This window comes from Giraffa tippelskirchi, chromosome 13, assembly GCF_054371585.1.
Source record: "Giraffa tippelskirchi isolate mGirTip1 chromosome 13, T2T-mGirTip1v1.2.pri, whole genome shotgun sequence".
NCBI classification, from domain to species: domain Eukaryota; kingdom Metazoa; phylum Chordata; class Mammalia; order Artiodactyla; family Giraffidae; genus Giraffa; species Giraffa tippelskirchi.
In genome coordinates, this window is record NC_137287.1 from 25978774 (window position 1) to 26005784 (window position 27011).

The 27011-nt window shown below is 47.4% G+C and overlaps 1 protein-coding gene across 1 annotated transcript in view; it reads right to left on the minus strand.

Moving 5' to 3' along the window:
* Positions 1 to 27011, minus strand: part of XYLT1 (xylosyltransferase 1) — a 340665-nt gene that overhangs the window by 295509 nt on the left and 18145 nt on the right. The window lies entirely within an intron of this gene.

Sequence of the window (27011 nt, forward strand, 5' to 3'; positions counted from 1 at the left end):
CCGCCATGCAAATGTCTGGGGGAAAGGGTTCCAGGCAGAAAGAACAGCAAGTGCAAAGGCCTTGGGGCAGGTTTAGGCTTGTCTTATTCTGGAGACAGAAAGGAAGCCAGTGTGGCATAATGTGGTGGGAGAATGGCACAAGACCAGACCATGGCAGGTAAAACACAGGGGATGCGGAACCTCCCAGGCCATGGTAAGGGCTCGTGTTAATATTAGTGAACAATTTCGAAAGACAGTGCAGTCAGTTCTCTGGTCTCTGAGCAACAAGTGGTGAGATTGTCACCATGGAAGAAGAGGAGATGATGGCACCATCAGCATGGATAAAAAAGCCTAAAATGATGACAACTTTGCTCAAGACGTCTTTCCCACCGAGAACAAAGTCTCCCTGTCTAGGCACCCAGCTCTGCCTGACCACACTCCCCACCCCTCACCCCCTGACACTGCCTCCAAGGTTGTCCAACTGCTCAGGTAGTTGCTTCTTGAATGGCTGAACCAGCGGGCTGTACACATATCTCACAGACACTAATTTTATTTAAAAGACTGTTTCTTTACTTACATTCATGTTTTAAAAGGAACTGTTCACTCTAAAAATCACAGGTTTAATATACCAGTAAAAATATACTTTTTCCTTAAAATATAATAAATACGTTGTATTTTAAGGAAAAATGTTCACCTCTCTACCACCTAAATTCACCTTGGCTACATTTTGGGGAAAAAATAGCTGACATTTAGGTGTGCCAGAATCCCATTTAGTACAAACCATGACCAACCAGCTCCTGATATGATTTTGGGGAGGGAGTGCTGTAGTGGTATCAGAGGGAGTGGTGAGATCAGAGGGCAGCTTAGGGAAAGCAGCCTACGCTCTAGAGTCAGATAGAGCCTAAACCTGATCCTATCACTGACCAGCTGTGTGCTCTGGGCCAAGTCAAACTTTGAGAGCCTCAGAATTCTCATCTGTAAGAGAGAGCTAGGCCATACACAGGGCAAGAATTAAGAGATATGTATGACTTGGCCCAGGCCGTGACACACAGTAGATGCTCCATACATGACCAAGCTGGGATGACTAATATATAATCTCCCAGGGTTATCATTATGATCATCAAATGTCCTTTATTTAGTCTCTCAAAAAGTGTTAACAGCATCTTATCACCAGCATGTCCAAGCTTCTCCAACATCCCTAGTGCCTGGCTCACTCACCACCCTTTGGGGACCTCTTGGTAGAACAGTAATTTTCCATCGGGTTCACCAAACTAGGTCTCCTGTTTCTTGCTTCCCTTTCATTTTTTGTTGCCACAAGACTCCTGATGAACAATCGTTCAGAGGGGAGGAGGAAAGCGATTATAGCAATGTTCCTTGTTCTGGTCCCTGCTGGGTTGGGAAGCTGCTATTTCAGCCTCAATCAGCTACCTGCAGGGTCACTGGATGCAACTCCTCCCCACATGGACCAGGAGGAAGTGGCACCCTTGGGAGTCTTCCACCGGTGACCTGTGGCCTGAAGTTCCGACTGTTAAGATGTCCCCAGAGATCTCAACCTAAGCCAGGAGGGAGCCAAATTTCTTTAAGGAGCACCCCTGTCGGAAAAGCAGCATCTCTCACTGACTCTGCAGGGAAAAGTGCAACATACAAGCCTTGGAAGCAAACACATCAGAGTTGTGAGGCTCAAATACCGACCTTGACTGGGGATAATCCGAACTTCACTTGGAGATGCCTCTGCACAAGCAGACTCACCTCTCTAACTGCTTAATTTAAGAAATCATTCAAAGTGTTCTTTCTTCTCATGGCACACAGTAAGGCAGAGGAAGTCAACCAGACACACGAAGAGTGGGTGATGACAACACGGCTGTGATAGCATCAGGATCACACAGCCGCTGGCTAATGGGATGTCACACACACAGTTCTCAGTTCTCAGCTCCCCTAGGAATAGGCACTGGGTGGGTCTTCCGACCCCATCACTGGCTACCTAAGTTGTAGGGCCTGATGCAAAAATAAAAATAAAAAAGCGAGGGCATCTGTTTTTAAAGTTATTAAGAATTCCAAGGTGGTGACACCTGAACATGAAACAAGCACAGGGTGTGTCCTCCTGAGCAGGGAACCCAGGGTGCCGGGTGCGCCCAGGAAGCCAGTTCTGCTCACTTCCCCTTCTGGGTGCTTCCCGTGGTTACTCTCATCAGATTTTCTCACTCTAACCCGACCCTGTGATTTGACAAGGAATTCTTTTCTACTTTCTTCTACTTGTGAATGTCTCTATTTTAAGCCTGTACAAATAATAACAAATATGGCCTTCCAGTTTCACAAACAATGAATCTCCTCTCTTGCAAAGAATAAAATGACATAAAACAACGCTTGCCCAGAGCACTCTTCAAGTAGAGTGGGGTGGCATCTGAGAAATCAGGGCGCCTCTGAGTTTTTCAGTTTGTGGATGAGAAACCCAAACCCTAAGCTTCATCAAAGTTCAGTCACTTTATCCTAAGAGGCAGGAGGCTCCAAAGAGAATCTGAGGATGGACGGCACTCATAACACAGAGTTGGGATGGGGGGATGGGAGAGAGGGTTCAGGAGGGAGAGGGCATATGTATACATGTGGCTGATTCATGTCGATGTATGGCAGAAACCAACAGAATTATCCTCCAATTTTAAAGAAATCAAAAGGAGAAAAAAAAGAGTGTCATGACCCAAAGCTTAATAATGGAATAACAAATGGAAGATGCAAAAAGTCAAACAAGAAAAGCTAACACATTTTATTAAGTAAATAAAAATAAGGAAATTATAACTAATAAATGTTATATAATAAAAAACAAGTAAGAATAAAACCATCTCCAGAGCAAATGTCAGCAACTTTTTCTGCAAAGGTCTGGAAAGGAAACATTTTCAGTTCTGCCAGCCATAAGGCAGCTCTTAATTCTGCAGTTTGAGTCCCAAGGAGCCACAGACAATACAGAAAGAATGGGCGTGGCTATGTTCTAATTAAAAAGAAGCCTCTTTTTTTTTTTAATGAAAACAAGCATCTGGCCAGATTTGCTCCAAGGGCCTATTTTGCTGATTCCAGATTTAGAGCAGCACTTTGCAAACTTCAAAGTACATGAACAGGACCTGGGGATCGAGTTAAAATGAGATTCTGATTCTGGAAATTGCAGGTGGGGTTGGAGGCTCTGCATTTCTAACAGGATCCCAGAGGATGCCAATGCTGGTAGCCCAAGACTGCACTTTGAGTAGCAAAGGGAGTAGACCATGCCCCCCCACTAAAAAAGAAAAGATGAAATACCTACCAAAGAACCCAAATTTATGAAATGCTTAGCAGAACACAGCATCAAAAAGTAATTTATTTTCTCATCATTGAGGAACAGAGCTATGCGATTTAAGTCCATCTCCAAGAGAGGACTACCATGTCACTGGCAATCAAGGATGGAGTTAACTATCATTATCAGAAAGCAAAACGCTACACAGTTTTTAAGGACTGCTGTGCATTTTCTTGTGACAGTTAACAGCGACATATACCAATCAATGCAGGTAAATGAATCCATTCGAAGGCAGGCCATGGATGCTAAATCACATTGTCCAATAAAGCCGCTAAATTACCCCAGAGTGATGCAGAACTTTTTGTAAGAGCGAATCCTCTTTGGAATGAGAAGGGCTGCCGGGGAGCTGTGGCTAGCAAACCTGGACTGGGGGAGGGGAGTGGGAGTGAAGGACAGGGGCCCCTCTGGGCTGGAAGCTCTGATATCTGCTGGTGACACTTATGTGGAAATTGGGGTCGAGACCCTTCTGGTATGTTGTCGAGATCCCACTGAGGGCATGCTCTCCACATGCAGGGGGCAATTTTTGTATTTCATCTACAATGGTCTCTAGTAAACAACTCTACTGTCCAGTTCACAGCAAGAGCAGAAATGAATGGTTCTGATCATTCATTGTCAGTGAGAATGCAGAATGATGCAGCTTGGGGAAACTTTGGAAAACAATCTGGCAATTCTTGAAAAAGTTAAATATAAATTCATCATATGACCCAGAAATTCCACTCCTGGGAGTCTACCCAAGAGAAATGAAAAAGCATGTTCACATGCAGACTTGGGCAGAAATGTTCACAGCAGCACCATTCACAACAGCCTAAGTAGCCATCAACTAATGAATGGATAAAGAAAATGGCCATGATCCAGTGGAACACCACTCAGCAGCATGCCACAAGTTTAGACCTCAATGACATTATGCAACGTGAAAGAAGCCAGATACAAAAGACCACATGTGGTATTAGCCCCTTTCTATGAAAGGCCCAGAATGAGCAAATCTATAGAGGGAGAAAGTAGAAGAGCAGATGCCTGGGGAGTGACTACAGACTGGCCTGAAGACTTTAATATTGGCACAATGGAAATGTTTTAAAACTAGACTATGGTAATGGTTGGGCTTCCCAGGTGGCGCTAGTGGTAAAGAACCTACCTGGCAATGCAGGAGACAAAAGAGATGCGGGTTCCATCCCTGGGTCAGGAAGATCCCCTGGAGGAGCGTATGGCTCAAGTATTCTTGCCTGGAGAATCCCATGGACAGAGGAGCCTGGAGGACTACAGTCCATAGGGCTGCACAGAGTCAGACACCACTAAAGTAACTTAGCACATATGCACACATGGTGATGCTTACACAGCTTGGTGAATTTACTAAAAATCACTGGACAGACATTACGTTAAAATCACTGGGTACACATTAACATGTGTAAAATTTTATGGTACATAAATTGTACCTCAATAAAGTTGTTTTAAAAATTAAATGTTCCCATTGTGTCCTTTCCTGTGTCACTCTCTAGTTCTTAAAATACTTAGGAATCCCATACACTGCAACAGACCCGGAAGACCCTTTATTTATTCCAGCTGAGGCTGAAGTGTTAGTCGTGTCCGACTCTTTGTGACCTCAAGGACTGTAACCTGCCAGGCTCCTCTGTCCATGGAATTTTCCAGGCAAGAATACTGGAGTGCGTAGCCATTCCCTTCTCCCGGGGATCATCCCGATCCAGGCATCGAACCTGGGTCTCCCACATTGCAGGCAGATTCTACCATTTGAGCCACCAGGGAAGCCAGGACTTTGACACGGGCAAACACCTTGAAGGTGTTGACTCGCCAAAGGAGGGAAATAAACAGGCAAGGAACAGTCCTTGATGTGCCAGCAAGCACGGAATTCACCTGTGGTTGGAGCATCGTCACCTGGCCCATCAGGATGGTGCCTCTGGAGGTGGCTCCTCCACCCACAGCTTAGAGCTCCAACCCAACCCCAGCCCACCAGGCTCACAAAGACCTCAGCCCAAGGGGAGTCAGAAGTGATGGCAGCTATGGTGAAGACCTAGTCCATCAGTGGAAACAGAAGAGAAAAAAGGAAACTTGGTATGCTGAGACCCAATTCACCAACCCTCCAAATGCACCCACAAACTCACTCACCTACCAAGACAGCGTGTTTTTTGAAACATGCTATCACCCTGAAAGTGACTCTTTGGAGTCATGTTCCAATGCCAGAAACAACGTCTATGCTTGGACGAAAGTAAAAACGTCTCACTGGCGGTATAGCTTTGGCTTGCCCCCAAATGGTACCAAAAACATCTTATGAAATTCCAAGCTATTACGCTATCTCCTGGGCTTCCCTGGTGGCTCAGCGGTAAAGAATCTGCCTGCAATGCAGGAGCTGCAGGAGACTTGGGTTCGATCCGTGGGTTGGAAGATCCCCTGGAGAAGGAAATGACAACCCACTCCAGTATTCTTGCCTGGAGAACCCCATGAACAAAGGAGCCTGGCGGGCTACAGTCTATAGGGTCACAGAGTCGGACACAACTGAAACGACTGAGCAAGCACATATGCTTGCTAACTCCCTCTCCGGGGGGAAAAAAAATAGCACAATCCAAATCACTGGCAGGAGATGATATATTCCCAGCTGATGGAAAATCATGGAACATAAGAAGGAGGAAGTCAGGAGGAAGTGTGTCGGATGATCCACAGTGTCTACTACAGCTTTCCTCTCCTAACTCACTTCATCACTCACAAACATGCTGGGTGGCAGCGGCCAAAGTCAAAGGCGGAACTTGGGGATGGGAACGGGGACTCGAGCTGGCCCACCTGCCAGCCATGACCTCGGTCACCTGGGTGCCGGACTCGGGTAGCTGAGCCAACCAGGTACAGGAGGAGTCCCATACAGGAGGCTTCGGGGCTGGGAGAACGGAACTGGGGCTCCAGTTCGTGAATTAATAGCTCTCTCTCTGTAGCCCAGAAGGTGTTTGGATCAGGAACACTGGTTTCACAGCCAGAGGTCTGATAATCTCTTTCTCCTTTCCCACTGAAAAAGAAAGTATCTAAGACCCTGGCGAATACAGTAAAATCCTTAACTCCATTTCCTCTCTTTCTCTCTCTCTCTTTTCCTTTCCCAGTGGCAAGGCTGGATCAGCTTATCAAGTGCAGGCAAACTACATCTTCGCTCTGATCCTTTCAAGAAATCCATTTGGCGCCTTTAACATTTCATTTAGCAGATTGAATTTCAGACATGTATTTATGGGGCTGGGTTTGCCCTTAACAGAGTATTGCATAAATCCCATTACAGTATCCACTTTAGCGTGTTTGGGGTTTTCTAAGCCAGGGCTTTATTTAAGTGGACAGCCCCGGAATGAGCCGCTCTGGCTCAGAAACCCTCTCCTCTCCCTCTGGATCCAATCTTTGCAGATTATCTCCATCATCATCAATGTCAAGTGATGTTTTAGGAGCAGTCCTTCTGGCACAGCCCGGAACGAGCCACATCTCAGCCTCGCTGACCAAGCATCCTCACTCTCCAGTGACTTACATGTGGGGTTCCCTTCCAGGAATCACCTCACCCCACATCCCTCTTTCTTCTGGCCATAGGCAGTGAAGGTTTGTTAACAATACAATGCTTATTCTGTATGTCTTCAGTTTCCAACAAGAAAAGTGCATTACCTGTAATTTCTGGGGGAAAAAAATTATAATGAAAAGTGACCTATAGGAAAAACTGGGGAAGCCAAAGATCTGGGTTAGGAAGCTTTAGCAAGCCAGCTCCTCTTTTTAACCCTGAGATTAGCCATGGAAATAAATGGATTAGCGGCCCCAACCACAAGTGTGCCTGTAGCCATAGAGATGAAAGGAGGGGTGTGTGAGAAGGTAATGAGAGCACAGATAACCTGGCTGCCCGGTCTTTGCATTCGCCACACTAATCTCAGTTTTCCATTTCTCACTCATTCTCTCAGCAGCGGGGATAGATGGGCCATTTACATTGCAGGCGGCCAGGCAGGAATGTGGCTAAAGATGCCCTTGGGGTAAGTGGCTCAAGGGTCCACTGTGCTGGGTGCCACATGGGAAAGACAGGGAGTCACCAGGCTGAAGCGTCAGCAGGGGTGGGAAGTTTCCATCCTCCTGGGACCTGTCCTGGAATGTCACACAGAGCTCTCCGATCACCGACTTTTCACATCGCTGACTCAAGAGCAGAAAGACAAGGGAGGCAGTCAGCAGCGGTCCACCTCAGAAAAAGCCAGGTGAAACCAGAGAGCTGCCAGCAAGCCCTCTGGGACCCTGTCTGGCAAAGAGAGGCAACCCAGCATCTAGTCACTTTGTCTGAGTGCACAAGCAAGCTTTTTAAAAAAAGCCCCAGCAGCTGCAGTAGTGAAGAAATACACATGACGAGGGGCTCCGGGGCTATTTCAGGCTGTCTCTGGCGGATGGCAGCTGCAGCTTTGGTTACATCTAAGTTTGGCCTCAGAGCTTGTAGGGGTATGCCATGCCTGACGAGAAAAAGAATGTCTGGTGACGTCATCGACTCCTTCAGCCTAGGTTTACAAAGCTCCTGCCACATGCCAGGCTCCAGGCGAGATGCTGGCATCCAGTGGGGCCTGCCTGCAGGAGATGACAGTCCAGAGTGGGACATACAGGGAGCAGCAATATGAGGCCAGTGACACGGTTGAGACAGCATGGCTTCTCCCGACAAGACCAACAGGTGGCCAAAGGGAACCGTGAGTACGGAAAACCCAGCACCCTCTCTCCAGGGCTTAATCTTCTTTTCTTAAATATTTATTCTGATTTGTTTATTTGGCTGCACTGGGTCATGCGGCATGCGGGATCTAGTCCAGGGATTGAACCCGGGCCCCCTGCATTGGAAGCGTGGAGTCTCAGCCACCAGGGAAGTCCCCTTAATCTTCTAAAGAGTCTCATCTGCTTTATTTTCTTCCTGTCCCACTTGCCTGAGCGAGGCTGGGGACAGATGCTGTGCACAATGCTTTGGGTACTACAGGAGGCGTGAAACATATGACTTCAGTTCAGTTCGGTTCAGTCGCTCAGCTGTGTCCGACTCTTTGTGACCCCATGGACTGCAGCACGCCAGGCCTCCCTGTCCATCACCGACTCCCGGAGCCCACCCAAACCCATGTCCATTGAGTCGGTGATGCCATCCAGCCATCTCATCCTCTGTTGTCCCCTTCTCCTCCTGCCCTCAATCTTTCCCAGCATCAGGGTCTTTTCAAATGAGTCAGCTCTTCACATCAGGTGGCCAAAGTATTGGAGTTTCAGCTTCAACATCAATCCTTCCAATGAATACTCAAGACTGATCTCCTTTAGGATGGACTGGTTGGATCTCCTTGCAGTCCCAGGGACTCTCAAGAGTCTTCTCCAATACCACAGTTCAAAAGCATCAGCGCTCAGCTTTCTTTATAGTCCAACTCTCATATCCATACCTGACCACTGGTTCATTTATGTTCAACTAAATTAGATGCCTAGGGACTATTATGTCTCCATCTTAGAGCTGATGAAATCGAGGCTCAGAGAGGTGAAATGATTTCCCTAAAGACACACGGACAGGAGAAGGCAGAGGGATGTGACTGAAGGCTGCTTGGCTTGAGTCCCTGCTTGTAAGCATGATGCCCCCTCATTTTCCAAGGAAGTTGGCCGTGAATCCAGACATGGTGGGTGGCACACAGTAGGGGCTCAGCCAATGTCTGCTAAACTGAATCTGATCATCTTATTTAAAGCAACTGCAGTCACTCTCAGCTTTGAAGCTATGGGCCAGGAACGAGGTCATTCTATAAAAATGGAAAGCAGAAGTTTACCCTAAGGAATTTCTTGGAGTTAGAGGTAGGAATCCAGAAAGGAATCTATTCAAATGACCACAGAGCTAAGACATGGCCTCAATATAGGATGATTAAATGAGATGTGCTGAAGAATTACATAACAGCTCAGAAAAACAATTTAAGTCTCCACTGGCACTTGCCTTTTTGTAAAATTAGCATTTCTGTTAAGCTCATAATATAGGAGCAGAGGGTTTTATATAACTGCTTGGGTCACACAGGGAAATAAAGACTTATTCCATTCACTTTTCAACACTTGTGCTTCCCAGAGAGAACAGTGCAGAAGGTCATCCAGATGAGGTGGCTGATCATGGTAATAACAACAATAATAATAACTGACCCTCCTTGTGTACTTCCTGGTTGCTAGACCCACGCTAAATGACCTAAATGACCATTCCATTTAATCCTCATTAAGACCCTTCTGCAATGGGCAAACATCACGGGTCCCCTTTTACAGAAAGGTAAACTGAATGAAGCCAGGCTCAGAACACAGGTCATGGGACTGAGAGTCATGTGACTCAGTCTTTAACTCACATTTGCAACACTGCTGCAAATAACACTGAAGATTATGTCAAGGGGAAAAAAAAAAAAGCTTGCCAAAATCTCAACATCTCAGACAGGAAGACAAGAAGGCCAGGGCCATCTGGGCCTGTGTCGGATACAAGCTGCCTGCTTCCCACTTCACTGGCATTTCCCTGGACTAAACTCCCACACGTGGCCACAGAAGAGCACTTTTCAAGCCCAGCATCCTCTGCCTCCACTCATATTTGGCTCCACCGCAACCAAGAAGGCATCTGGGGACAAGTGATCTTTGTCTGTACCAAATGTTTATTGGGCTCACTCCAGGAAATGGTCCCATGTTAAGCCAATGTGCACAATGTCACCCACATCTGCTTGGCATGCACTCGTGTCCACATTGTAGCACTTGGAATGATGTCTCTCTTGGAGTGTCGCCCTGGAAAAGTGTCACCAGGTCCAACAAGATCAACAGCCTACTTTTTATGGAGCAGTTCTCTAGATAAAGAGAGCAGAGGGAAAGTGGGATCAGAGCACTCCTTTGAAATACCTCTCTCCATGCACCAGTTTATAGAAAATTGTTCTTGGGGGCGGGGGACCTTTCAGAAATATGAAGAAACATAAATCTGGCTAGTTTTTAAAAGAGAGTGAGATTCACTTTCCTGGATTCCAGTACCATTTCCCCAGAGCCAAATTGTGCTTCACAATACTTGTAGCAAAGAGGCTGAATCCCGGATGCCGCTTGGTGTACACAGCCATTCTGGGCGGACCATTCACTCTCTTCTGCAAATCCCTCCCCTAGAGGGAGAGCTGAGGTTTAGTGCTTCATGTTTCATGAACAGAATATGGCAGAAGCAATAATAGTTCATGTTCAAGGTTCAGTTATACAAGAACTGCAGCTCTCTTTCCTACGGTTCTCTTCTTGGATCACTGGCTCTAGGGGAATCCACCTGCTCTGTTGTGAGCTGCCCTGTGGTGAAGAACTGAAAAAGACATCCAGATAACTACCAGCAATGAACTGAAGGCCCCAGTCCACCAACAGGCTATGAGAAGCCATGGCCTGCTGACAGCCGTGTGAGTGAGCTGGGAAGTGGATGTTCCCCACCGCCCCAGTTGAGCCTTCAGATGAGACCACAGCTGTAGCCACCAGCTCAAATGCAGAATGAATGAATAACTTTAGTTATCTTTTCTAATTAAAATAATATATGTTCGTTGAGAAAAATTAAGAAAATGAGATTCAGATTCAAGAGAGATTGAGAACAAGAACACTCAGCTAAGCTGTTTATATAACAGATCCCTGACCCATAGAAACTGAGATGATAAATGTCTGCTGTTTAAAACCACTAAGTTTTAGGTATAATTTGTGCATGATAGGTAATTAATACAGTGCCACATATGATCAATTTGAATACCACTGATGAAACACATCTCATGCTATGGGACATAAGGGGCTAAAAGTATAAATGGTAAATTTCTTTGAACTATAAAGACACAGGTGAGTGAAAGAATCTTTGGCAATTCTACAGCAAAAACTAGGGCACCAATCAGAAGGCTGGCTTTAGATGAATTTGCACTTATTTTGTGAAGACAGAAATGAACAGACACCATCACTGGACCAATGAAAAGGCAGAGAACAAAAACTTTCCTGAGAACCATTTTCAACACGGAAACACAAATGGATGTCAAACTTTTAATTTTTTATCAATTTATGGAGATATGCTCACTCACACAGGTAAGCAATAAAGTATATATCAGGATGACCATCTGAACGAGGATACATATCTGTACCTATAGCTAGCTATAGTCAGTGCAATGGTATTCTTAGTCAGTGATTGTAACAGCTCTTTTTCAATTCTTTGACCTTGATTATACAGGAGGGTAGTAAGACCATGTGATCACTCACCTAGAGCCAGACATCTTGGAATGTGAAGTCAAGTGGGCCTTAGAAAGCATCACTACAAACAAAGCTAGTGGAGGTGATGGAATTCCAGTTGAGCTATTTCAAATCCTCAAAGGTGATGCTGTGAAAGTGCTGCACTCGATATGCCAGCAAATTTGGAAAACTCAGCAGTGGCCAAAGGACTGGAAGAGGTCAGTCTTCGTTCCAATCCCAAAGAAAGGCAATGCCAAAGAATGCTCAAACTACCGCACAATTGCACTCATCTCACATGCTAGTGAAGTAATGCTCAAAATTCTCCAAGCCAGGCTTCAGCAATACGTGAACCGTGAACTTCCAGATGTTCAAGCTGGTTTTAGAAAAGGCAGAGGAACCAGAGATCAAATTGCCAATATCCGCTGGATCATCGAAAAAGCAAGAGAGTTCCAGAAAAACATCTATTTCTGCTTTATTGACTATGCCAAAGCCTTTGACTGTGTGGATCACAATAAACTGTGGAAAATTCTGAAAGAGATGGGAATACCAGACCATCTGACCTGTCTCTTGAGAAACCTGTATGCAGGTCAGGAAGCAACAGTCAGAACTGGACATGGAACAACAGACTGGTTCCAAATAGGAAAAGGAGTACGTCAAGGCTGTATATTGTCACCCTGCTTATTTAACTTATATGCAGAGTACATCATGAGAAACGCTGGGCTGGAAGAAACACAAGCTGGAATCAAGATTGCCGGGAGAAATATCAATAACCTCAGATATGCGGATGACACCACCCTTATGGCAGAAAGTGAAGAAGAACTAAAGAGCCTCTTGATGAAGGTGAAGGAGGAGAGTGAAAAAGTTGGCTTAAAGCTCAACGTTCAGAAAACTAAGATCATGGCATCTGGTCCCATCACTCCATGGGAAATAGATGGGGAAACAGTGGAAACAGTGTCAGACTTTACTTTTTTGGGCTCCAGAATCACTGCTGATGGTGACTGCAGCCATGAAATTAAAAGACGCTTACTACTTGGAAGGAAGGTTATGGCCAACCTAGATAGCATGTTTAAAAGCAGAGACATTACTTTGCCAACAAAAGTCCGTCTAGTCAAGACTATGGTTTTTCCAGTGGTCATGTATGGATGTGAGAGTTGGACGGTGAAGAAAGCTGAGCGCCGAAGAATTGATGCTTTTGAACTGTGGTGTTGGAGAAGACTCTTGAGAGTTTCTTGGACTGCAAGGAGATCCAATCAATCCATCCTAAAAGAGATCAATCCTGGGTGTTCATTGGAAGGTCTGATGTTGAAGCTGAAGCTCCAATACTTTGGCCACCTCATGCGAAGGGTTGACTCATTGGAAAAGACCCTAATGCTGGGTAGGATTGGGGGCGGGAGGAGAAGGGGACGACAGAGGATGAGATGGTTGGATGGCGTCGCCGACTCGATGAACATGGGTTTGGGTAGACTCCGGGAGTTGGTGATGGACGGAGAGGCCTGGCGTGCTGCAGTTCATGGGGTCGCAGAGAGTCGGACACGACTGAGCGACTGAACTAAACTGAAATGAAGTAAGACCATGGGCCTTAGGGTTGCATTGACCTGGATTCCAGGCCCACCTCTGCCCTCACTAGCTATGTGACCTTGGGAAGACAGAAACAGAGTTTTATTTTCTCATCTGCAGTAAGTGGAAAAAATCCACATCACTGTGGCAATGCAAAGGTTTGTTTTATTTATATTTGAAAGTGCTTAGTGTTGTCTATGGCACAGTTGCCCAGTAAAATATGAGCTTCCTTGTGTAAGCTCCTCCTGGGCTCTCTGCTATGGTCTGTGATAACCCAGGCTAAAAATCTCCAGTGGGTGTGGGAGTCATCATCATCATCCAGGAACTTAAAGCAAAGGCAGCTGATCTAGAAACATCAAATTCCAACACTTACTAACAGTGTGTCTGTGAGCACCTTACTTTGCCTCATCTGCAAAATGAGCATAAGATCAGCACACACCTCTGTTCTGATGACTGAGTGAAATAAGGTAATTAAGGACTTGGAGTAGTGCCAGGCATGCAGTGGACGTTAAATAAACGGTAGCTATCTTGTTAAAATCATTTATTATTCTTATTCTCACTATGATTATTTAAGTCATAATTTAATTCAATTGGTTACACAGAAGTCTATGGGACAAATCCAGTCCACCAAATATTTTGTTTGCTTCACACAAGATGTTACTAAAATAGGTAAATTTAAAAATCTGAGTTAGTTGCCAATATATATGAGATCACAGTGAAAAATCTAAATTTCTGGTTACTCATAAAACTCAAAAGAGCAGATAACCTTGGGCCTGATTCTCTCAAAGTTATAGGCAGCTACAGCCAAGAAGGCACCATCCACGGAAGACGGTACTTGCTCTTCTGTTCACCACTGTCCCCATCACTCCCTATCGCCCCACACACGTCCCATAGAACTGCCTAGCCTTAAGGACATTTGGGTTTTTGACCCTTGTTTTAATTCCTTAAAGATTTCCCTCCACTAAGACTTTATTTTTAATATCAAGTACTCTAAGTAGCAATGGCAAGAATAGATAATGAATAAGATTAAGTCTTCCCTAAGGAAATCCTCAGCAACAGTAAGTGCCAGATAATGGCCGAGGATAAAGATAGAGTCAGATCAGAAGGATAAAGATCCAGCTCTCTGCAACAACCCTCTGCGCATGACCCAAAAACGAGCTGCCAGAGCTTAAGTATCAAAATTCCACCCCCTACTCCCAATCCAGTGATGGTTAATTTTATGTCCATCTGACTGGGTCACCAGCTGCCCAGACCTTTAGCCAAATATTATTCTGGGTGTGTCTGTGAGGGTGTTTCTGGAGGGGATTCACGTTTGAATTGGTAGGCTGTTTAAAGCAGATTGTCCTCCTCGACATAGGTAGTAGTTTCGTGATTTAGTTGCTAAGTCATGTCCGACGCTTGCAACCCTATGGACAGTAGCCTGCCAGGCTCCTCTGTCCATAGGATTCTCCAGGCAAGAATACTGGAGTGGGTTGCCCTTTCCTTCTGCAGGGTGACATGGGTAGGCCTCACCCAATCAGTCAAAAGTCTGAACAGAAGAGAAAGGCTGAGCCTCTTCCAAATAAGGAGTACCCCTCCTGACTGACAGCCTTCAGACTGGGAGGAGGTTTTTTTGTTTTTTGTTTCCTGCCTTTAGATACAAACTGAAACATTGCCCTTCCCAGCATTGAGCCTGCCGGGCCTTCAAGCTGGAACTTGTATCGCTGGTCCTCCTGGGCTCTTAGGTCGGTGGTCCTCCTGGGCTCTGAGGCCTTCCGGCTTAGAGACTAAAATCACACTCTCAGTTCTCTTGGACCTGTCAAGCGCAGATCGCAGACTTCTCTGCCTCCACCAGAGTGTGAGCCAGTTCCTTATAATAAATCTATTTCTCTCCTCATATACATGCTGTTGGTTCTGTTACTCTGGGGAAACCTAATATAACCCCCTTCTCAAAAAGAAAAAAAATAAAAACTGTTATCAAACCAATGGTACAAAGCTTACAACTGACGGAGAATCAGAAGCAAAGAACCATGGGAAGCGCTGTCTCTTCCCTTGAACCATTGTTTAAGCTGAGGAGGCTCAACTACCTAGAGGATCATCAGCTGCCACGGGTTGACTGGAGTATCTTTTTAGCTTCAGAAAGTCCCTCGACTCTGGGTCTCAGGTGAGCTTGATGGAGTCTCCTGCCGAGGGACGGGGCAGGGACGACCCCAGGGAATGCTGGGAAGATGTGCAAAGCATGCTCCCATAAGTCTTTGCAGCTCTCTTCCCGGTTCCCCCATTTCCTCCTGAGCCCAACTCTCTGCATCCTTTGTCGCTCTCGGGAGAAAAGAAAACACGACCACTTATTCCCATTCTCCAGGAGTAAACTGAGAGTGGTGGTATGGGAAATTCGGATTTTCTTCTTCACACATTCGTCTTGGTTTCCTAAATTTTCCTCAAAGAATTATGTGTCTCTTTAATCAGCAAAGATAACAAAAGTTACCAATTCATTCTGCATTCATTCTACAGCAGGCATGGAGCTCAATGCTTAGAGACTGAGGGCACTGGAACCAGACTGCCGGGATGCAAATCCTGGCTCTGCTCTGTGACCTTGAGCAACAATCTGAAACCCCTTTGAAATATGAGTACAGAAATAGTCATTACCTCACAGGGCTGCATGGATTAAGATTCAAGCGAAGGGCTTAACGTGTGCTTGGCAAACAGCAAATGCTAATCAATTGCTTACTGTCACTGTTGTTGTTGTTTCATAATATTTACATATTCACTACATGTATATATAATAAAATATGTATATAATTATAGTATTTATTGAGTGCTTGCTATATACCAGTAATAACATTAACCCCCGCTTCATGTGTCTTAGCCTGTGTCGGGCATTACACACACACACACACACACACACACACACACTCAATCTCACTCAATCTCAGTGTCTGTTTGTCTATCACTGTCTCTCTCTTTCTCTTTCTCACTAACTTCAAATCACTACCAAGTGTGATGTGTTAATGTCCAACAAGGGAATGAGGCTGGTAGAAATAAGAGGCCATACTGACCAGGAGTGGAGTGACGACTAACTGATTCCCAGCACGGCACTCAGCACCTAGAACATTCTCAAAAACGCACTAGCTGAATTGGAGTTAGAACCCACCTGTTGATGCAGGAGACATAAGAGACGCATGTTCGATCCCTGGGTTGGGAAGACCCCCTGGAAGAGGGCATGGCGACCCATTCCAGCATTCTTGCCTGGAGAATCCCCAGGGATAGAGGAGCCTGGAGGGCTACGGTCCATGGGGTCACAAAGGGTCAGACACAACAGAAGCGACTTAGCACAAACACACGCACGCACAGGCTGACTTAGATCAGTGACAGAAAGCTCTTCAGACCCACCACTCAACTAAGGAGGCCGTCTCTCCTAGTTCGGAATCCCCACTGTGCTTTTCCCGCCATGATCCCCCAACTACTGCTGCTGCTAAGTCACCTCAGTCGTGTCTGACTCTGTGCGACCCCATAGATGGCAGCCCACCAGGCTCCTCTGTCCCTGGGATTCTCCAGGCAAGAACACTGGAGTGGGTTGCAAGTTTCTTCTCCAATGCATGAAAGTGAAAAGTGAAAGTGAAGTCGCTCAGTCGTGTCCGACTCTTAGTGACCCCATGGACTGCAGCCTACCAGGCTCCTCCATCCATGGGATTTTCCAGGCAAGAGTACTGGAGTGGGGTGCCACTGCCTTCTCTGGATTCCCCATCTGGCTGACCTCAAAAGCCCCCTAGCTGTTCTCCCTACCTCCTCCCTCACCTTTTTTCAGTGCTTCACCTAATACCTGTTACCCAGAGGGATCTTTAACGTCATGCTTTTATTTTCAGATAACTTTAGATTTGTAGAAAAATTGCAAAGACAGTGCAGAGGGTTGCTGTGTATCCTTCTCTCAGCTTTCCCTAATATCCACATCTTGCCCTGCCCGTGGTTCATTCATCAAAACCAAAAAATCTACATTGGTGCAACACTATTCATTACAACACAAAATTGCAGACTTCATACAGATTTCACCGATTTTTCCACTAATGACCTTTTCTTTTTCTGTTCCAGAATCCAATCCAGAAAACCACATTGCATTTTGTCATCATGTCTAGACCAGAAGGATTTCTCAACGCAGATCATTTTCCTGCTTTAAATTCAATGAGTTCCCACACAGTTTGAATAAAACTGGAGCTCCTGGCTCTAGTCTCCAAGACCCACATACTTTAGCCCTGCAGACACCCCTCCCATCTCACCCATATGACCCTCACTCACGTTGGTGCCTGCACCCAGGAGCCTCTGGTCATGTCTTTGAATCCCAAACTCAGTCCAGGCTCTGCCTTTGCTGAGCCTCCTGCCTGGAAAGCTGTCTGTCCTCTTTGTGACTGTCACCTGCTAAGTGGCCTCCCCTTGTCACTTCAGCTAAGCCAGCCTCACCCCATCATCACCACCCTCTCTCCCCTTCATGAGCACACTCATTGTCACCTAAACTGATCCTATTTATATATTTGAGGTTGATGGTTCATTCCCTTGTTGGAATGTAGATGCAATGCCTATCTTGTTGATCATTTCATAGTAAGTATCTCAAACAGTACCTGGCACAGAGTAGGTACTCAGTAAATATCTGTTGACATGCGGTTGAAGGAATGAATAGATGAAGGGGGGGTATCTGTTTTCAAACATTCACACACGTCACAAGAATTTAGTACAACACCTGTGTATAGTAGGTGCTCAATAAATACCTCTTGAATTAAATATTGGTCACTGATTTATCCCAAGAAGCTAGCATGGTACCTGGTATGCAACAGGTGCTCAATATTTGTTAGATGACTGGTATTTGAGTGAATGCCTTCTATTTGCAAAGAAAGAGGTGACCAGGCAGAGTAAGTCAGCTGGGGCCACTTTTCTAACCAAGGCACTCTCTCAAGAGGCTGCCAGTGAGGAACATTGGGAACCTCACACCAGCTGCCGGGGCATCTGTTTGGGAAGAGCAGCAGGCCCCACGGCTGCGCGGAGGTGGCGGCTGTCACCGGCCGGCACGCGACGACCTCATTCAGGAAGTCCCAGCCACCGCCACCCCAGCGTGGAGGCTCCTCGCAGCCCAAGATGCAAAGTTGCCACAGAAAAGGCATCTGATTAATACCCTCAGACGGCCTATTGTCTGCATCCTGTCACTAGAGAAGAAGCAGCTGTTTACAGTTTGTTTATTTGCCTTCCTTTGGAGCCTTTTTGAGGAAACACAAACTCTTGCTCTCCAGGGCACAACTCAGCAGCTGAAGGGAGCAAAGAAAACGGTGTTTATTTTTAACAGGATAAAGAGTCGGGGAGGGGGCGGCTCAGGAAGTCTGGACACAAGCAGAAGACACCTCGCTGGGAGGCCACAGGCCTTAGGGCAGCATCTTAGACAACATCAGCCTCTCAAGGGAAAGCTGAGAGTCCAACTCCTGGTGGAAAATTTAGGCACGGGCCACAGGGGTCTGCCAAACAGTGGACTCGGGTGAGCACCAGCAGATATGAGAAGCCTGGAATAGCTCTTTAGCCTTGGAACTGAGAGAACAAGGTACCCAGGGAAAATAACCACCTGCTACTAAATACGGTGACATTCTACACAGAGCCGCCATGTACAGTTGTGCAGGTTGGGCACTGCACATAGGGCCCGATGAGGGGGAAATCTAGCCATGTTCCACTGTCCAAGACTGCACTGCTCATAAGAAGGGGCATCTTTTCTCTGCACAAGCATTGCTTTCTGGCCAAGCCATGTCCCCTCCCTAGCATGGGCACTTTTCTCTAACTCCATAATGGCATCAGGCACCAGCCTACAAGCACCCAGTATTCACCAGCTCAGGTTGAAAACCCACAGGAAGAATGAAGGGCCCCTTTCCTTCCCCACCCAGGGCTTCTCCTGGTTCCAGTCCTCTTTCCTTCTTCTTTCATCAGGTTCATCCCCTATCACCTACCTGACAGAAAGGCTAAAAAGCATCAACTCTGCATTCTAGCTTTCTTACAGGGTTCAGCTACAATGGAGAGTTAAGCAAAGCCCTCTCACAAGTCAGAGAAGGAAGAGCAGGTGTCAGAAACGTTCTATGGGGTCTGAGAGCATCTGACTGTGGGCTATGAGCCCCTGATTCCCTCAGCGATAGAACACAAGGAAGCAGTTCATATCCTGATAAGACACATGCAGTCAGGGACCCAGCGGGACCACAGGCAGGCTGAGGTAAGGAAGAGGGAGAAAGAAGAAAAGGCTTATGGAGGCACAAGGGTAGAAAAGATCTGGTCCAAGGTTGGCACTAAGTCCACAAGTTCAAACACACCCCAGAAAGTAGCTTTCACCTCTGGGCTCTGGAGTGGCAAGAAAAACATCTCCCTGCTCCAGACAGAGGCCACGGTGGGTAGGGAGGCTCCTGGTGAGACATGTCAAAGGCCACCATGCTTGCTAGACCGGCAAGCAGACACCACTTCTGAGCATCTCTCATGATGCTAACAACTACCAGTCACTAATCTCACCCTGGCGGGGGTTCGGGGGGTCCCTGGGTCCCATCAGTCTCCCTTCTGTGCCCAGCAGGGTGTCAGAGGGAAAGGATAGGCCCTGAGACACAGCTCCATCCACGGTGTGTTACCAAGCTCGCTCCACTCCCTGTTGAGAGAGCGCCTTGGACCTGGCCCTGAACCCTCCAGTCCTGAGAAGCCTCACTAGGCTACATGAGTGTCTGCATGTGTCCAAACTCCAACACACACTATTCTTCCCACCTCCATATCCGACTCACCCTGGAGTAGGCCATTGTTTTCTTTCTTAGACCACTTACAACCTTCTGATTCTCTTTTCTAGAACAGGGGTTGGCAAATGATGACCCATGGGTTGAATCCAGCCCACTGTCTAAGTTTGTAAATAAAGTTTTATTGGAACACAGCCACACCCATTCATTCACATACTGTCCAGGGTTGCCTTAACTGTTTTTTTTTTTCTTAATTTACACTTTTTATTTTCTGTTGGGGTATAGCCAATTAACAATATTGTGATAGTTTCAGGTGAACAGCGAAGGGACTCAGCCATACATATATGTGCATCCATTCTCTCTCCCAAACTTCCAGGCTGAGTTGAGTAGTCATAACAGGGATCTCGGATCTTCCCTGGTGGCTCAGATGGTAAAGAATCTGTCTGCAATGAAGGAGACCCAGATTCAATCCCTAGGTCAGGAAGATCCCCTGGAGAAGGAAATGGCATTCCACTCCAGTATTCTTGCCTGGAGAATTCCATGGACAGAGAAGCCTGGAGGGCTATACAGTCTATGGCATCACAAAGAGTCGGACACAACTAAGCCAATTACACTAATAGGGACCTTAAGGCCCTTGAGGCCTAAAATATTTACTATCTGACCCTTTATGGACAGTGTTAGCCAATCCCTTCTCTAGAATGTTTATTGTATTTATTAAATAGCATTGACATATATACACTACCATGTGCAAAACAGATAGCTGGTGAGGAGCTGCTGTATAACACAGGGACCCCAGCCTGGTGCTCTGTGATGACCTAGAAGGTGGGGTGGGGAGGGGAGGAAGGCTCAAAAGGGAGTGGATATATGTATAATTATGGCTGATTTGTTATACAGCAGAAACCAATACAACATTGTAAAGCAATTTTCCTCCAATTATAAAAACGCTTATTATTTATTACCTGCCTTCCCCCTCTAGGGCTTTCCTGGTGGCTCAGACGGTAAAGAATCTGCCTGCAATGCAGGAGACCTGGGTTTGATCCCTGGGTCAGGAAGATCCCCTGGAGAAGGGAATGGCTACCCACTCTAGTATTCTTGACTGGAGAATTCCATGGACAGAGGAGCCTGGCAGGCTATAGTCCAGGGGGTCACAAAGAGTCAAACACGACTAAGTGACTAACACTAACTGCCTTCCTCTTCTAGAACGGTAACTCCACAAGGCAGGGGCCCCTATTTTGTTCATAAATATAGTTCAAACTCTTTGGATGTGCCTGGCAGGTACTAAGCACTCAGTAAATGTTTACTGGGTGGATGAATGAGTAGCCATCTGTGTGCACATCACCCAACAAGCGAAAGTGAAAGCCACTCGGTTGTGTCCAACTCTTTGCAACCCCATGGACCGTAGACTGCCAGGCTCCTCTGTCCATGGAATTCTCCAGGGAAGAATACTGGAGTGTGTAGCCATTCCACTCTCTAGGGGATCTTCCCAACTCAGGGATCAAACCCAGGTTTCCCTCATTGCAGGCGCATTCTTTACCATCTGAGCCACCAAGGGAAGCCCAAGAATACTGGAGTAGGTAGCCCATCCCTTCTCCAGTGGGATCTTCCCAACCCAGGAATCGAACCAGGGTCTCCTGCATTGCAGGCAGATTCTTTACCAGCTGAGCTACCAGGGAAGCCTTCACCCTACAGGGGAGGTGATATTATCACCCCATTTTGCACGTGATGAACTGAGGTTCTGAAGGGCCCAGCAGCACCAAGCAGGGTTTCACAGCTGGTCCTTGGCGGCACTCGGATTTGAACCCAGACTGGAATTTCGAAGGATTTTCACAACTCAGTGAGCAGCAGTCAGTTATTCACAATGTTGCTTTTGACAAACCCAGAGGCTGTCTACCCTCCTTAAACCAGCTGTGCGGATTTCACACGGGATCTCTTCTGTCTCCTCTGCTCCTCTGTCTTGTCTCCTCTGCCTGTCTTTTCTCACCCTGCCTTCCTCACGGGCTGTTAAGAGGACCAAATGATGTAACAACTGCAGTTTATTTTACGTGCACTTGTATTTATCTATCCTTGTGCTTAAATACCAACTTAACTGTCACAACAATCTTTTAAAGTAGGGAGCCCCATCAGCCCCATTTTACAGGTGGAACACTGAGGCAGAGAACAGTAACATGACTGGTCTGAACTCAGACCAATAGTAAAGGGTGGCTCCTGGATCCAAGCCCAGGCCCTCAGCTCCTAACAATGAGGCGATGCTTCTCTTCTACAAACAAAGTGGGCTGAAAGAGCCCCAAAGTGTCCTGGGGCCTGCACTGCAGTGCCCCCCTTCTGCGGACATGGGGAGCTGCTCTGCATTTGAGACAACCTGGGGCCCACCCTCAGAGGAGAGAGAAGAGCCCACCCAGCAGAGCCAAGGCCACCCTTCCTCCTGCAGGGACCTCCTCTGGTCCCCGCAGAGGGGACGGGGCAACCAGAGCCACCTCCAAGTCCAGGGACTATGGCCAAGCTCGCTGGGTAGACAAGAGGGAGCCTCAGAAGGTCCCCTGGGCTCAAGGGAGAAGGAAGCCCTCATCCTGTCTACCCCCTCATCAGCCTGTTGATTTGGAATCTCTGAAAATGGTTTTCACAACTCAGTTAGCGGCAATCAATTATTCACGACCCCGCTGCCCACAGACTCAGACTGTCACTGTTAGCAAGATAATTTCTGGACTTTGCCCAAAAGCCCTGCTCCAGGCTGTCAGGCAGCCCCCTGTTTATCTCCTCCCTTCCCCAGAGACCCCCAAAGCCCAGCGAACACTACCCACCCTGACACTGGGCACACAGACGGGTAGGAAAGGCCCCTCATGCCCAGAGCCTGGGAGGGGACCAGACAGCTAGGTGCTGCTCCCAGCCTGCGTGACTCACTTCAGGCTTTGGGGCAGAAAGTCTGACCTCAGTTTAATCCAACTGGAAAACAGGGCTCAGGAATTCCAGACCCTCTGCCAGGCTCTGGGACGAATCCCACATTATTTTCTAAAACGTTTCAGGCTCAGAAAACATTGTGTTCTACGGAAAGCACGACCTGGGAGGGTCTCCCAGGCATGCTGTCACCCTTCCAAGCTCACGGTCAAGAACTTGGGTACTTGGCGGGGGCTTATGAGCCATTAAGACCACCATGAACATTTGTCCTCTAAAAACTTGAGGCTCTCTTCAGGAGCAAGTTCTCACATCCCTGAGAGGTGAGAAGGAGAGAGATGTTACCCGACACCCTTGGGAAAGACTTGCAATTTCTGGCATCAGACTCACCAGTGGCTGAGCCCTAGTTCTGCTGCTTAAACAGGCATGACCTTGCACGCAAGCTGCTTTTTCTCTGAGCCTCAGATTCCACATCTGTAAAATGGGAGAAGAATGGCACCTACCCCCTAGGGCTGTAGTTTGTAGTAAATAAAACGGCTCATGTGAAAACACTCAGGTACCATCTTGCTTGGTACCTCATAGACACCATGGCCTCTTAATTCTAAGACCCTGTTGCTGCTGAGATGCATTGTTGATTAGTTTCAGGGCAACGGGCTGCGTGAGGAAGCGTAAAAGAAATACACACATCAATTGTACAACCCACGCCAGATGTTAGAAATGCTATTTGTTAAATGTAAAACTATGCATCTTAAAATGAATTCAATTATTACCATCGTTACAATCACTGTATTAATTTTAGGTGAGAAAGCAGGTACAGCGAGGACACGTGACCGACTGAAGGGCACACAGTCATTCACGGCTGAGTTGGGAACAGGATCCAGTCCCCCATGTCGCTGGAGGGAGGAAGGAGAGGAGGAGCCCTTATCCAGGCAACCCCTCCCTGCTTCCAATTCTTCCTACTCCTCCTCCTCTCCCCCATTTGCGATTCTCCTCCTCCCTCCTCCTCTTCCTGCAAAGATGAGCAGTAATAGAACAGTTCCTCCGAACCTGGAGAGCCCATCCCCCTTTCCCCCTTGGGAAAGACTTGGCCAAGTCTGCGCCTCTCCTCCCAGCTCTCCGGCTGCGTCTGCGTGGGGCCAGCCGAGCACGGCAACGGAGGGAGGACCACGTGTGCAGCCCCATCCCCGGTGAAGATGCCACAGCGACCGGCCTCTCACTCGCCCTGCCTGTGGTCCTGGAAAACGGGGGTCCCCAAAGAGAGGAGAAGCAGCGGAAGTCTGCCAGGCCCGCGGGCAGGAAGGAAGAGGCGGGGCCAGGGCTGGCGGAGGGGACCTCCCCTGGTCCAACCAGGTTCAGCCAATTCTCAGTCACAAGAAGAGGACTTAGCATTAGGTGCCACAGGGGTTAAGAACATAGGCTCCACACCAGCCTGCCTGGGTGAGAAAGCAGATCCATCTCCTACCAGCTGTGCCACCTTGGGGGAGTCAGTTCCCCTCTCTTGCCCTACTTCCTCAGTCCACAAAACAGTGACTTCCACAATGCTCACATCCCAGGGCGCTGGAAGCATTAAGAGTAAAATGCTTGGCATGTGTAGTGCTTAATGTCATTTGGAAACAGGGCCCTCTAGCTCTTCCTTTTAGAGAATGTCATCATCTGATCTTTCACGCAATGTCTGAAGGAAACAAACAAACAAAAAACTTTCTGAACATCTATTATGTGCCATTCACTGTTGTAGCCCTGGGGAGGCCCTGATGGGGGCAGGGGGGCATAGATCAGCTGTGCTGGTGATGGGGACTTCCAATACGGTCTCTCATGACATTGAAGTTTATCGTTAAGCAGAGGGGTAGATCTGGGAGGTGGGGTCGGGGGGAGGAATAAGATGCATCTCTGCACAGGAGATGCTTCCCAGGAGGTGCTAGTGGTCAAGAATCTGCCTGCCAACGTACGAGACACGGGTTCGATCCCTGGGTCAGGAAGATCTTCTGGAGGAGAGCATGGCAACCCACTCTAGTATTCTTGCCTGGAGAATCCCATGGACAGAGGAGCCTGGCAGGCTATAGTCCATGGGGTCGCAAAGAGTCGGACACGACTGGAGAGACCTAGCACACACACGCACTGCACAGGATCCACACCAGACCAGCCAAGCACACACACATGGAGTAGAAGGGTAAGGCTCCCTGTAATCCCCCTTGCTGGGAGCAGGTCACAGCTGGCAGAAAACAGACAGGCAACTGGGTACAGGAAACCAGAAAAGACCTAAGAGTGAGAAGCATAAGGGGCCTGGAAGTTTCTTAGTCCAGCTGAAAGATGGGGAGAGAGAGACCCTAAAAGGGATACATGGAAATCCCACCAAGTGAGACGCAGAACAAGGACTGGCCCCCAGGTGTCTGACTCCAAGAACAGATTCGCTTCGTGAAGTGCAGAAACGACCCCAGCACAGCGGAGCGCCCACCACAGCCATAGCCAGACACAGCTGCCATGCCCCTCGCTGCCACTTCTCTGGGCCAATGCTACCAGGCTAGAGTTGGTGCAGGATGCCAGTACCAAACAAGCCCCTTGAGAATGGGACCATGGATGGGTGAGTTTGCATATAGGATGAAGGCAGAGAAAATTGCTGAGTTGGGGACATCGTTCTGGAGGGGCAGGTGGGAATATGAGAGGACCCTGAGAAGGCAGGAATGTCTCCTGTTGGAGACAGAGTGGCTAGAAAGGCAGAGAAGTGCTGAAAAGACCATCAGAGACAGAATGGTTTTGGACAACCAACAGTAAACCTTTCGATCTGTTCGAGTTGCTGTTGTTCAATGGCTAAGTTGTGTCCGCCTCTTCACAACCCCATGGACTGCAGCATGCCAGGCTTCCCTGTCCTTCACTCTCTCCCAGAGCTTGCTCAAACTCATGTCCATTGAGTCGGTGATGCCATCCAACCATCTCATCCTTTGTCATCCCCTTCTCCTCCTGCTCTCAATCTTTCCCAGCATCAGGGTCTCTTCCATTGAGTTGGCTCTTCGCATCAGGTGACCAAAGTATTGGAGCTTCAGCTTCAGCCTCAGTCCCTCCAATGAATATTCAGGATTGATTTCCTCTAGGATTGACTAGTCTGATCTCTTTGCAGCCCGAGGGACTCGCAAAAGTCTTCTCCAGCACCACAATTTGAAAGCAGCAATTCTTTGGCACTCAGCCTTCTTCTATTCAAGGACCACTTCCAAATCACATGTCTAAACCAGTCAACAATTTTGAGGTTTCAGGAAAATGGGGCTGATGGATACACTGACAAGGCTAAGAGGAACCTTATATCAGAATGCTTCACAGTGGCTCAGAAGCCCCTGCAGGCCCTGGCTCCTGTCTCTTCCTGCTGACGTTGATGCCCTTGCTCACGAAGGTCACTCTGTCCCCATCTTCCCCCAATCCTTGCCTGAGCACCTTCTATTTATTTCACTCTAAACGTCATCTTTCCAGAAAAGCCTGCCCTGATGACTCTCCCATTACTCACTGTTCCTGCTACCAGGATGTGAGCTCCAGGCGGGCTGGGACCCTGTTTTGTCCACTGCTCCCATCATGTGTCAGCATGTGCCTGGTAATACTGCAAATGAATGAATGATTAAGGGTCTGTGAATACCCTGGGGAAATCTAGACACATGATAATTATATGCAAGATAAGGCACATAAAATGTCTAGCACATGACACACAGTAGATCGTCAATGGATGCTGCTTGGAAGACATCAAAACCGAAGCCCAACCCACAAGGTTGGTCTCCCATTCCTCCCAGAAAGTAACCAGACAGAAGCCTCTTGCCTGGCTCCCTAGGGTCCATTCTCCAGGTCCCGCCCAACCTCAACGGCAACCCCAGGACAAGGAGAATTCTGGCTTTACAAGACCAGGAAGGCATAAGACCTGGGGGCAAAGCTCTCTGGGAACCTGCAGGAGTGTCAGTGTATTCTACAAAACAACAAAACTCCTTGCCAGCCTTCTTACTCTTAAAGGCAAGAGGAAGTTGGTCAATAGGAAAACAGTGCAGAAGGCTGGCTCTGCCTTGATGAGGCCAGGCTAAGTGATAACTTCCCCTAATCCACCCCGCCCAAATAACATGAAACTTCAGAGACTTCTCCTGCTACCCACCGCTTCCTTTACTCAACAGCCAGAACAGAAGCACAGTGCAAACAATGTGAGTTAGAACACTCAGCCCATTCACAAGTTCTAACCCTAAGAGGAACTAGATCAGTATTCTGTGCTTAATAGTTAGAGGATCTTGTAGAACAGTGCTACCATGTTTGTGTCCTGTTTCATGAATGTCTGCTTTTATTTATATTTAGCCCCTTTCCTATAGTTCTTGCAGGTTCTCAATGATGATTTTTAAATAAAAATTGGAAACTATCATTTTCATCTCTTG